This window comes from Sebastes umbrosus, chromosome 9, assembly GCF_015220745.1.
Source record: "Sebastes umbrosus isolate fSebUmb1 chromosome 9, fSebUmb1.pri, whole genome shotgun sequence".
NCBI lineage: Eukaryota > Metazoa > Chordata > Actinopteri > Perciformes > Sebastidae > Sebastes > Sebastes umbrosus.
Window position 1 is genome coordinate 34,002,968 of NC_051277.1, and position 13,551 is coordinate 34,016,518.

Sequence of the window (13,551 nt, forward strand, 5' to 3'; positions counted from 1 at the left end):
GCACGTGAGCATCAGAACTGGACCACGGAGCAATGGAAGAAGGTGGCCCAGTCTGATGAATCACATTTTCTTTGACATCATGTGGATGGCAACGAGTTGGAGGTGTTGACTCGGCCTTCAGATTCTCCAGATCTCAATCCAATGGAGCATTTGTGGGATGTGCTGACAAACAAGTCTGATCCACGGAGGCCCCACCTCGCAACTTCCAGGACTTAAAGGATCTGGTACTGACGGCTTGGTGCCAGATACCACAGCAGACCTTCAGAGGTCTAGTGGAGGCCAGGCCTCCACGGGTCAGGAGGACCTACTGAATATTAGGTGGTCATCATGCTATGGTTGATCGGTGTATGGAGGCTGTAGGACAGAATCAGGTTTCTATCAATGAAAATCTAGATTTTAAGTAGTGCATTAAAAATACAGAAATTTGCATTGCATTTACAATTATTTCATGACATTAACATTAATATGGAAGCACTATAACCAATTTCATCATGATGTTATTTGTTAGTTTGCTATAAATCTGTCCATTATCTCTAACTGTTTATCCTTTGCAGGGCTGAGGCAGATTATTATAAATACAGACTCCTTTATTGATTGATTGATGAACCCTGACTTTATGATGTCCCCTGCATGCAACCACATCTACTCTCTTTGACTCTTCTACAGCACCTCATTAACTGATGTCATTCCATACTATGTATTCTATGCAAAGTGCTATACAGTAACCATAACGACTGAATAAATAACCAAAGAAAGAACCAGGAACAAGAAGTCAAACAACAGAATGGCGTCGTAGAGACAGGGCGACATGCCAGGAGCTCCGTACCTGTTAAGGTTATTTTAGTGTTTTTTTTAAAGATTAATTTGTATTATTAGGCCAGTTTTATGTTATTTTGTTAAGTTTTGCTAGTTTTATGTCTTGTGATAGTTTCAGGCTCTATAGTATCAGTTAAGTAAAGCAACGTCAAAGAATGGACGACGGCGACAATAACAACAACAATAACAAAGCCCCCAGGATCAGTTACAACAGAGAGACACTTCTGAACATCAGAGAGGGGAGCATTCACCACAGCCAGGACCTCCTCACTCCGGATCTAACTCTCTTTCCTGAACTGAGGAGGACAGACAGGCGAGCCAGGGTCCGACCGAAGTCCGGGTCCCAACAAAGAAGGAGAGGCCGGCGAGCCGGGGTCCTGGTTCGGCTGAGACGGCGCGCTCATCGCCCCCCACTCCCCACCATGTTACTGGCAAACGTGCAGTCTCTCGACAACAAACTGCGAGCTGCGGGCGCGGATATGTTTCCAGCCGGACATCAGAAACTGTAACGTTATCTGCTTCACGGAGACCTGGCTGTCAGCTGAGGTACCGGACCACGCCATCGAGCCCCCGGGTTTCACCGTCCATCGGGTGGACAGAGACCAGGAACTCTCCGGGAAAACAAGGGGCGGAGGGGTATGTCTGATGGTTAACCGGACTTGGTGTGTCCAACAGAACATCAGGACCATCGGCACCTTCTGCTCCCCTGACTTGGAGTACCTCATGCTGCAGTGTCGGCCTTGTTGGCTCCCCAGGGAGTTTACATCGGTTACCATCGCCGGTGTTTATATCCCCCCCCAGGCCGACACGGACAGAGCGCTCTGGGAGTTACACAGGGCAGTTAACGTGCAGGAGACCGCGCACCCGAGGACCGCACTCATTGTTGCGGGGGACTTCAACCGGGCCAATCTGAAGAACATTTCCCCAAAACTGTATCAACACATTGATTTCAACACACGGGGAGACAACACACTGGACCACTGCTACACACCCTTCCTCAACGGCTACAAAGCCCTCCCCCGCCCACCTTTCGGCAAATCGGATCACTCCTCCATCCTCCTTCTCCCCGCCTATAGGCAGAGACTGAAACGTGAAGCCCCCGCCTACAGGACCGTTCACTGCTGGTCAGACCAATCAGACGCCATCCTTCAGGATTGTTTTGATCACGTGGACTGGGGGATGTTCAGGACCGCAAACGACAGCAGCAGTGACTTCACAGACACAGTCACCAGCTTCATCAGGACATGCACGGAGGACGTAGTCCCCACAAAAACTATATAGACAAAGCCAAATCAAAAGCCCTGGATAAACTGTGATGTCCGTGCAGCCCTCAATGCACGGAACACAGCCTTCACCTCAGGCTCACCAGACGACTGCAAACATTCACGTTACTCTTTAAGGACAGTAATCAAACAGGCAAAGAGGGACTTCAGACAACGGGTGGAGTCCAAACTCACTTCCAACAACCCAAGGCACTTGTGGCAAGGACTCCAAACCATGACAGACTTTAAAGGACCCAGACAACAGATCACAAACACAGCACCCAACCTCCCAGACGAACTCAATCATTTTTACGCCAGGTTTGAATCCTCTGTCAGACCCTGTGTCATGTCCTTGCCCACCCCCATCCCTGCAGACAATCAGAACCCCCCCTTACTACCACTACCATCCAACACTGACAACCCCCTTCCCTCTACCCCCACCTCAGCTGAAAACCTGGATTGCCCACCACCTCCACACCCCTCCTCCATGACTGTTGCAGAACAGGACCGTCCCCTCTCCATCACAGAGGCTGATGTTTGCCGGACCCTCCTGCGTATCAACCCACGCAAAGCGGCCGGCCCAGACGGCATTCCTGGACGCGTCCTGAAGTCCTGCACACACCAGTTGGCGGGGGTTTTCACAACAATTTTCAACTTGTCGCTCTCTCTCCGGACTGTCCCCACCTGCTTCAAATCCACCACCATCATCCCCATCCCCAAACAACAAAAAGTAATCAGCTTAAACGACTGGCGCCCCATAGCCCTCACCCCCATAACCCTCACCCCCATAGCCCTCACCCCCATAGCCCTCACCCCAATAATCAGCAAGTGTTTTGAGAAGCTGGTTAAATCCCTCATCTGCCCCATGCTTCCCCCCACACTCGACCCCCTACAATTTGCATACCGCCCAAACAGAGGCACAGAGGACACCATCGCCCATGTACTACACACCGCCCTCTCCCACCTGGAAGGAAGGGACACCTATGTGAGGATGCTGTTCGTGGATTACAGCTCAGCGTTCAACACCATAGTGCCCTCCAGGCTCGTCAGTAAGCTTAAGGATCTGGGCCTGAACACACCACTGTGTGACTGGATCCTGGACTTCCTGACGGGACGCCCCCAGGTGGTGAGAATCGACAACCTCACCTCGACTTCACTGACTCTCAGCACGGGAGCGCCACAGGGCTGTGTTCTCAGCCCCCTCCTGTACTCCCTCTACACCCACGACTGTGTGGCAACAAGAGCTTCAAGCACCATCGTGAAGTTTGTGGACGACACAGCAGTTGTGGGGTTGATCTCCCATGGCGACGAGACGGCTTACAGGGAGGAGGTGACCACCCTGGAACAGTGGTGTCAGAACAACCACCTCTCCCTGAACATCTCAAAGACCAAGGAGGTCATCGTGGATTACAGGAGGGGGGTTTGCACTCACCCCCCAGTCACCATTAACGGCACAGCGGTGGAGAGGGTGGACACCTTTAAATACCTGGGTGTCAATATCCATAAGGACTTGACATGGGCCACCCACACCACCGTTGTAGTCAGGAAGACCCAGCAGAGACTGTACGCTCTGCGGCGACTCAAGACTTTCAGACTGAAACCGCAAATCCTCAGGGACTTCTACCGGGGCACCATAGAGAGCCTCCTGACAGGCTGCTTCACCACCTGGTTCGGCAGCTGCACCAACGTGGACCGTAAGGCGCTGGAAAGGGTGGTGCGCTCGGCCCAACACATCACCGGGTGCGAGCTGCCCAGCCTGCAGGAGCTGTACACACAGTGGTGCCTCAGGAAGTCCCTGAGGGTCATTAAGGACACGACACACCCCCACAACAGCCTGTTCTCCCTCCTGCCCTCTGGTAGAAGATACAGGACCCCCAGGACTCACACCAGCAGACTGAGGAACAGTTTTTTCCCCCAGGCCATCAGACTTTCAAATAGATAATTAATTCGACACATTCTTACACAAAAATATATCCTATACTGTATATACTGTATATATTCTTAATACATATGTTCTTAATATGCCTGTATATGTTCTTAATATGCCATTGTATAAAGTATTTCCTTTTATAATTGTAATGTAAATGTAATGTAAATGTAAATGTAATATAATTTATTATTTTAATGGAGCTTCCCAGCAAAAAGTATTTCACACGTTTGTACCTGTACAACCGGCGTGACAATAAACATCTTGAATCTTGAATCTTGAAAGTCCAAACACGAGGACAGCACAGTGCTGGAGAGTGATGTCTGTATAGAGCAGTCCTTTTCATCCCATACTCGCAGTGCGTTTAATCTCTGATTTTAACAGAATTATTCAGAAACCTTTTCATCTGCGTAACAGCTTTGTGGCCGGGCGGCTGGTTGGAAACAGAGAGGGGACTTCTCTCCTGTCGTGCAGGCTGGCACACCTGTTCTCAACCAGGTTAATTAGCTCATGAGAGTTAAAGGGCACTTTCACACTGGCAGGAGTTTTTTGGTGGTTCATCAAAAAAGATGCTAACATGAGCACTTTTTCTGCCCGAATGAGGCACTCCAAGATGATTCACATTCAAACTTTCTGCATTTCATGTGTGCAGTCAGATCTCTCTGTCTGTACTCCCACAGCGCAAGTTTATAAGAAAACAATGTCACAACGGTCTGTATACATTCATTCATTCATTTATTCAGTTTAAAGAACAAGAACAATATGTTAACATTATTAGTGGCAAGAATAGTCAGACAATGGAAGATGTGAATGCCCCATATGAACTGTACTCAATGCTGCTGTTTTGATGTGTAGAGGAGGAGAAGGGGTCTCTTTGTTTTCTCATCAGCTCATACACATTCTTTGCCTTTCATGCTCATGTGGGTATGCCTGCCCATATGTTGTTCTCCACTTTCTGTGCACACATCAGAACAAGGGCTGATATCATGCCAAAATCATTATGTAAATGTAGGCTACCGCAGATCGGAGCACCAGTAAACAAGCGTAAAAGCGGACCGGAGGGAGTTGGGGAAGGGAAACAATCAAATTCAGGTTCAGACTAACAAACAGTATGAAAACAACCAAAAGTGCCCTCACTCAGTCGGTGCGTTTCTATTCACTAAAGTAACCAGTTTACATTTGGCTTTCTGCAGAAATCAGATATCTTAAATGTCATCTGGGCCTACTGGAGAAACCTGGTTTCTGTAATTGAGGTAGGAGATTAGAGGAACCTGATTTCCCTGCTACAGTTCTCCTGGGCCATGTACACACATTAAACAGCATCCGTGACTTCAGGCTAAAACGTTACAAATCATTACACATAAGGATATATCCTTCCATTCTAAATATCTTAATTCAAAGTCCAACTAAAACTGAAACTCTTAACTTGTGTTAGCAGAGCAGCAGCTTCAGTCCTCTGTCTGTGTCTACACAGAGTGCATTAAGGCACACAGTATTCAAAGTATTGAGACAGACGTGAAGCTTCTGAATTGTCTTCGGGTGGTGTAAAGCACCATGAGAGCCGTGATGCAGCCTGTGTATCCAGCTGTCTGTGTGTTGAACATGGAGAGACTGGGCAACAGGTGGCTTTGCTGACATGTTACACGCTTGTTTCTTGAATGATTTATATTGTTTTAAACTTGTGAGATATGATGATATGAAAATGATAAACATACTACATGATCATACATCCATCACTGTGTGGTTTGGATCAGCCACCAACCAGGACAGGGACAGACTAGGAACGGGAAAAGCACTGGTGCCGGCCTGTGCCCACCAAATGGGACAGGAACAAACTAGAATGGACAGTCAGGACTGGTGCCAGCGTGTCCTCCATCCAGGACTTCTACACCTCCACAGTCAGGAAGCACCACTGTAGACCCTCCACATCCTGGACACAACCTGATCAAACTCCTCCCCTCTGCGAGGCGCTACAGAGCACCGTACGCCAACACAACCAGACACCAGAACAGGTTCTACCCTCAGGCCGTCACTCTGATGAACACCTAATCAGTCACATAACGTCAGGAACAATCCCTGTATACATATTATATACAGGTATACTGTATATATATATATATGTGTGTGTTTTATACTCCATTGAAATGCTTAATCCAATGATTACATGATGGAATTAAAAACAAACCCTCTGCCCAGAGAAACAGATGGAGCAGGACTGCCCCTGACTGCAGCCTGGGCTACTTAGCACTAGATAACATCTAGATAACATCAGACACTCAGTTTGAAAGGCCTCCTACTTTTCCCTGTTTAAAAAAGGAAACTACACATCGTCCTTGTGGACAGAATGTTAAAAACCCTTGTCTCAGTACATGGTAATCATTTTATTCAGCTTTACTACAGATTGTTTTTTTACCCTAACCTAATAATTTAGCTTGCTGCTTTAGATGTGATGATCATGTGTCCCGTTTCTTGGCAGCAACAGGCCTATAACCTGCTTTGGCACATTGCTGTTTTTTACAGCCATGCCAATAAAGCATCTTTCAAGACGATTCAATTGGAATGAACTAAAAACAACCAAAAACACTGAAACTAAGGTGGAATGAAAGCTGTCCGAGTTCAAGTGCCAAACACAGAGGCTGATGGAATTCACTTCAGTGCAGACTATAAAATCACTCTGACGTCTACAGCTCATCGCAGACGGCAGTAGAGTGAGCTGAACCACAACTGAGATACACAGAAACACACAGTACATACAGTCTGCCTGTATGGAGTCTATCGACTACGCCTACTCCAATTTACTATCAGGACTGCAGGGCTAAGTTAATGTGAATGAACTGCCAATAAATTAGAGCTGACACTGTGTGATCTGTGTGGTTATACCACACGTCTCCAAGCAGAAGAGAGCACCCTCTGCTACAGGATGGGATGTTAACTGACGAAACTAGTGTTGATCTGCAATCACACACACACTTCCTGCAAGAAGGAAATATATCAACATGATCAACATACATGGACTACCGACTGGGATCTCTGGGGACCCCAAGAATAAACTACTGTAAGAAACCAGGCAACAATGAGCATGGCACTTTATGAAACGGTCGCTATATCGTGACAGTAGTACATGAAACAGGTAACCTGGAAAAAATCTTGTTCCTCTGTGTCCTCATGTGTCCTCCGGTGCTCCTAACGGCATCTGCAAGATTTCACAGACCGGAGGAAAACAAGCAGTCAGAGCTGATCTGAGGTCTGCTGTCAATCTGCTGTCTATGAGAGCCGGCTGTCAATCACTCACTAACTCCGACCAAACGGTCAAACTAGGCAGCGCTGATCAAATATGAATCAATATTCTGTTACGTTAATGCCTATTTCTCTCCTCAAATGTTCTCAGAATCATCTTGTAGTGCACGGTTTAGCTGTAAAATGAGAAAGATTGTGACGCCGTCGACATTTTGAAATCTGGTGAAGGAACGCCAAGTTCCGGTCACATGACCGGAGCACAGCCAATAGGAACGCTCTCTCTCTGAAATGACCTGTGATTGGTCAAAGTCTCCCGTCACAGGCTAGATGTTCTAAAGTCTGAAAACAGAGCCATGAGGAGGAGCAGAAGTCTAGTTTTCTCTCAGAACACTTGAATTACAATATGCTGAAAGGTTATTATGGGATTTTTGCTCCATGATGCCAAATATATGTTGCCTACTGAAGCTTTAATTTGCACATTGTGTATAATGAAAATAGACAGGGCAAATGAGGAAACATGTCTTGTTTTTGTCTATGTGTTTAGTCGAGGTTCTCAGTGTCTGATCCCGATGCCCTTTAGGGTCAGTATGTGACACACTGGGCTTGCAAGTAACCTGATGATGGTGCTAGATGACATTTCATGGCAAACCATCCAATAGTTGTCAAGACATTTGAATCAAAATCACAAATGTCAATGGTTGCGCTAGAGGAACAGTCTGGGAGTCAATATTGTCTGCGGACAATAAATGTCTTTACAAAATGTAATGCCTGTCAACGGTTAATGTTGAGATATAGTGAAATAAGTGGACAAAAGAAAACTTTCACCAGCTGATTATCAATGGGATTCATCCTCTGAGAAATATGGATACCTGCACATAATTCATGGCAATCCATCCAATAGTTGTTGAGACATTTCAGTAAAAAGCAAAACTGTCAATGTTGTGGTAGTGTTAGAGGAAAAGTTGATGGATTAAGTAGGATCCACCCTCTTGGGACCATGATGTCTGACATTCCATGGTAATGAGATATGTCCTACTACCTGACCGACATTGCCATCACCCCCCCCCCCCCCCCCCCCCCCCCCCCCCCCCCACACACACACACACACACACACACACACACACAAAGACCTTCTCATATCGGTCAAGATTTCATTTGTGGTTGATTTGGGGACACCTGTGATTACTGGTGGCATATCCCAGAGTTCCATTTGGGTTTCTCACCTCATGTTTTTTTAGTAAAGGAGACTAAATGAGGTAGTCAACATTCTCATCTGAAATGCTAATAATGAACTTGTGATCTAATGTCATCTGCTTTAAGACAAATGCACCAATGTAGTGGCTATTACTGAAAAAATAGCAGGTAGGGAAACCCCACCAGGCCAGCTGAACATGCATTAGCTGGTGGAAAAATGCACAACTGAGATTACAAAGCAAAACACAGTAAGGAGCATGAGGCAGGAGGATGGGAAATTGGCAGCTAGGGCAGGTTTCACTGCCAGGTAAAGTCACTGTGTGAGACGGGTCCAGGAAACAGAGGGAAGGCAAACAGACAGACACACACACACACACACACACACACACACACACACACACACACATTCAGCCATGTAGAAACTCTTACAGACAGCTGACATTGACATGATATAGACAGGCTGAGGTGCAGCCTGGGTTTTCCTAACCCACAACAGGAGGGGGTTTGATTTGAAAGCTTCTATAGCTTCCTCGATTAATTAGAAGAGAAAAGTTATGCAACTGCCTGGCGACATGGTAGGAAAACACTCATAATTCTTGGAATAGTAAAGTCAGCAGCATCCTACCAGCAAAGGGCACAAGGGACATATGAGATGATGAGGTCTGATAGATAAGATGCGGCAAGCCCGTGTAATGATTTATACATGAGCAGAAGCACTCCAATGTGGCTTGCTTTGAGGGCACATAAGGGTATGTCAAAATGGGTGTCATTGTGTAGTTTATACTCAAATCTACCTGTGGCATTTGTAAAAGTTGAGTTTTATGAATGAAGTGAAACGACAACCTAACCATAATCTTTCTTAAAGACAAGATCCGCTGTGTTCACAAGGTGATGTGTAGAAATACCCTCATGGTGTGTAGACATACCCTCATGTTGTGTAGACATACCCTCATGGTGTGTAGAAATACCCTCATGGTGTGTAGACATACCCTCATGGTGTGTAGAAATACCCTCATGTTGTGTAGAAATACCCTCATGGTGTGTAGACATACCCTCATGGTGTGTAGAAATACCCTCATGGTGTGTAGACATACCCTCATGGTGTGTAGAAATACCCTCATGGTGTGTAGAAATATCCTCATGGTGTGTAGACATACCCTCATGTTGTGTAGACATATCCTCATGGTGTGTAGACATATCCTCATGGTGTGTAGACATATCCTCATGGTGTGAGGTAAAGAGACATTTATTTTCCAGCATGTACAGTACATCCAAACCAGATAATACAGCTACACAATTTAAATATTTTCTGTGAGTAAAACCTTCAGCAGGCAGAATCATTTTGGCATCATTGGGCAAAAAAGCCCAGCAAGACAGCAGCTGAAGCAACAAATTTATCAACGCTAATCTAACAGCCTGAACTGGATTCAAAGCACCACCACAGCCTGATGACTCCAACTAACAAACATCTGGAAGAGCTTTAGCCAGCCTACAGTACACTAACAAATGAACACAAAGGGAGCTTACACAGTAGGCTATGTCAATAAGCATATAGTAAGAATGAAAGGATGACGGCACCTCAACACATACTTGCATTTATAGGTTGTATCATTCATCATCAATGGCACAGTGGCCTAATGTTATCACAGACACAGATAACAGGAAGTTGGCATTTTCCAACATAACAATTATTACTATAGATTCAAATCCTTGATTCCTATAAACAACTGTACTCACACGTTAGAAGTTCATCCTACGGGCCTTGTACTCAGCAAAGTCATTAACAACACTGCTCAAGTCCAAACTCCTGGTCCTGCCATTCTCTATTGAGAATAAAGCCAATCCATTCAGTCTTTCTTGTCCCATGCTGCTCCTTAGATAACATTTAATCAACCAGAGCTTGGAGAATGAGCGCTCTGTGGTCGCAACCCTGACAGGTATGGTGAGGTATAACAGCAATGCTGTGCAAACCTCACTAAACGTGCGGTCCACAATGAGCATTTTGGCCAGGTTTTGCTATTTCTGCCTTGAGGCAGGCTCTGAATGTTAGGAGTTGGTTGTGGGGAACTGAAGGATAAATCCCTGCTGTAGTGGTCTGCGAGGCGCTGGGCGTACTGGTAAACTGTGTCAGCCAGCGCCACTGTTCAGCGCGCCAGGGTGGATAGCCTGGAAAAGTGTGTTAGTTTCACACACAGAAGTGAACCTCTGTGAAAGTTTACCGATAATGATGTCCAGACGGGCGTTAAAGACATTAATTCTGAAGTGGCTCTTGCCATCACTAAGTCTTTCATCTTCACAAAGTTCATCGAAGTGGCGTTTCACTTTTCTTTTGCGTATGTCTATGAACTCGCTCTGTGCTCCCCAAGATTTTGAGCGGTGTGCTTGACCTGGTCAAAGTCATGTCTGTATGTAGATAGGTTCTCGATTGTGTCTTGGAGGAGACCGATAGCTTTTTGGATGGATGTCTACATCTTTTGCCGCAACATCTTTGATGCTACATTAATGTTTTCCAGTATTTGTGTTTGTTGTTCGTTTGTTGTAAGAATTTTTCCATTTGTTTTTTTAGGGCTGTAGCTTTATCCCATTCCTCGCTCTTTTCGCTTATGAGTAGAAACTGTATAGAAAGGATTTTAACAGTTTAAGAAAGATCTCCATAAAATTTGTTGTTGGATATTCATGGTCACCAGATTTTTATTGATTTTGATAAACCCTGACCTCTCCTCCAGAGAGCCACCAGCTACCTTCAGGGCATTGTTTTAGCCACGTCTTTGTACAAAACTTCATAGCAATCCATCCAATAGTTGTTGAGTCTGGACCAGACATTCACGGTCCCTACATCATTCATTCTAATGATGTTTTTGATCCCCTGACTTTTCACCTAGCGCCATCATCAGGTCAAATCAGTTTGCCCAATTCTTTGGTTTATGTCCAAATACCTGCAAAACTATTGAAATTCTCATCAGCCTCCGCTGCATTTTGAGCTAATTAGCAAATGTTAGCATGGTAACACGCTTATCTAGAATAGTGAACAGGGTAAATGGGTCTTTAATATCAACATCAGGGATGCAACGATACCGATACCAGTATCAGGTATCAGGTCCGATACTGTGCTCATGTACTCATACTCGCAAAACGTTTCTGATACAACGGCACTGATACCACTTTACAGTGGTGCGCCCGACCCCGCTGGGCCGGGATCCCGCCTCAGCCGGCGCGCGCCGGCCCTCACTTTCATTGCGCCATGGGGTTTTGCTTGCACCCTCTGACTCGCGCGTGCGTTAGACTCCTTGGTTCGTGTTTCAAGATGGGTCGGGTGGGTTGCCGACATCGCTGCAGACCCCTGGCGCCTTGTACATGGGCCGATCCCAGATCTGGCGGTACGACGCAGTCGGGGCACACTGAGGACAGTCCGCCCCGGTTGACAGTCGCACCGGAAGCAGGGGGCCACCCCCGGTGCGGCGAGGTCCGGCTTTCCCAAGCCGACCAGTTGCGGCGCACCGCCTCGTATGCGGGACTCCCCAGCCTGCCGTGTGTCGCTCACACCCTCCAGCTGGCTGTTAACGAGGGTCTTTTGGCTCAGAGAAGTACTCGTATTGGTACTCGGTATCGGCGAGTACCCGAATGTAAGTACTTTACTTGTACTCGATCTGAAAAAAAAGTGATATCGGTACATCCCTAATCAGCATGTTTGCATTGTCAGTGTGTCATGGCTGTAGACTCTTATGTTGGGTTCACATAGGGAACTATGTTAATCGTCCTGCGAGCTGCAGCCTGCCTGTTCACATCAGGAGCACATTTCTCTGCACCGGTCAACAAGCGATTCTGCTCCTCTGCTGTTTACTATAGAGTGTGTGTGTGTGTGTGTGTGTAGTGTGTCTGTTTGTCTCTCTCGCTCTCTGTTTAGACAGCACTTTCACAGCCTATATGAACCTGCTGTTAGGCTTGTTCACCTCTGCACAAAAACAATTCTAAATGTAACATGCAGGCAGACCACTGTCAGGACAAACCTTCCAAGGCTTTTAGAATAAGAATATCCTGCATGCTATCTGGGCGGCACGGTGGTACAGTGGTTACTGTCGCCTCACAGCAAGAGGGTCGCAGGTTCAAACCCGACTTGGGGCCCTTCTCTGTGGAGTTAGCATGTTCTCCCTGTGTTAGCGTTACGTTAGCCCACAGTTCAAAGACATGCAGGTTAGGTTCAGAATCAGAATTGTGTTTATTGCCAGGTGTAAGAGATTTGCACTAGGAATTTGCTTTGGTTATGTTGGTGCAAGTCAAAACAGTATAATAACAAAAGAATAGATAAAAACATTAGAATAAAATAGAATTAAAAAATTGGAAAAATTTAAATTTTAAGAATACAATATACAAAATAAGCTATAAACAAAAATAAACATGATATATACAGATAGTGCAAATATTGCCGGAGTGTAAACAATCAGGTATCAGAGGGAGAGAGAGGGATACAGTAGGGGGTGGTATTTAGAGTGTATGAAAGAGGGGGAGAGTCAGTGTCGGCGGGGCAATAGTGTGTGTGTGTGTGTGTGTGTGTGAGGGAGAGCGTCACAGGGGGGCAGAGGGGCTGTTGGAGAGCCCCACTGCCATGGGGAAAAAACTGTTTTTATGGCGTGAGGTTTTGGTCCTGATGGACCTTAACCTCCTGCCAGATGGCAGAGTCTGAAAGAGATGGTGTCCGGGATGGGAGGGGTCAGCCACAAGCTTCCCTGCCCTCCTTAAGGTCCTGGAGGTGTATAGCTCCTGGAGGGAGGGAAGGTTGCAGCCGATCGCCCTCTCTGCAGCACAGATGACCCGCTGCAGCCTGGCCTTGTCCCTGGCGGTGGCAGCGGCGAACCAGACGGTGATGGAGGAGGTGAGGATGGACTCGATGATGGCCGAGTAGAAGTGCACCATCATGGTCTGTGGCAGGTTGAATTTCTTCAGCTGCCGCAGGAAGTACATCCTCTGCTAGGCCTTACTGATGAGGGAGCTGATGTTTAGCTCCCACTTGAGGTCCTGGGCGATGGTCGTGCCCAGGAAACGGAACGACTCCACTGTGTTGACTGGGGAGCCGCGCAGGATGAGGGGGGGGAGCGGGGCTGAGTTCCTCCTGAAGTC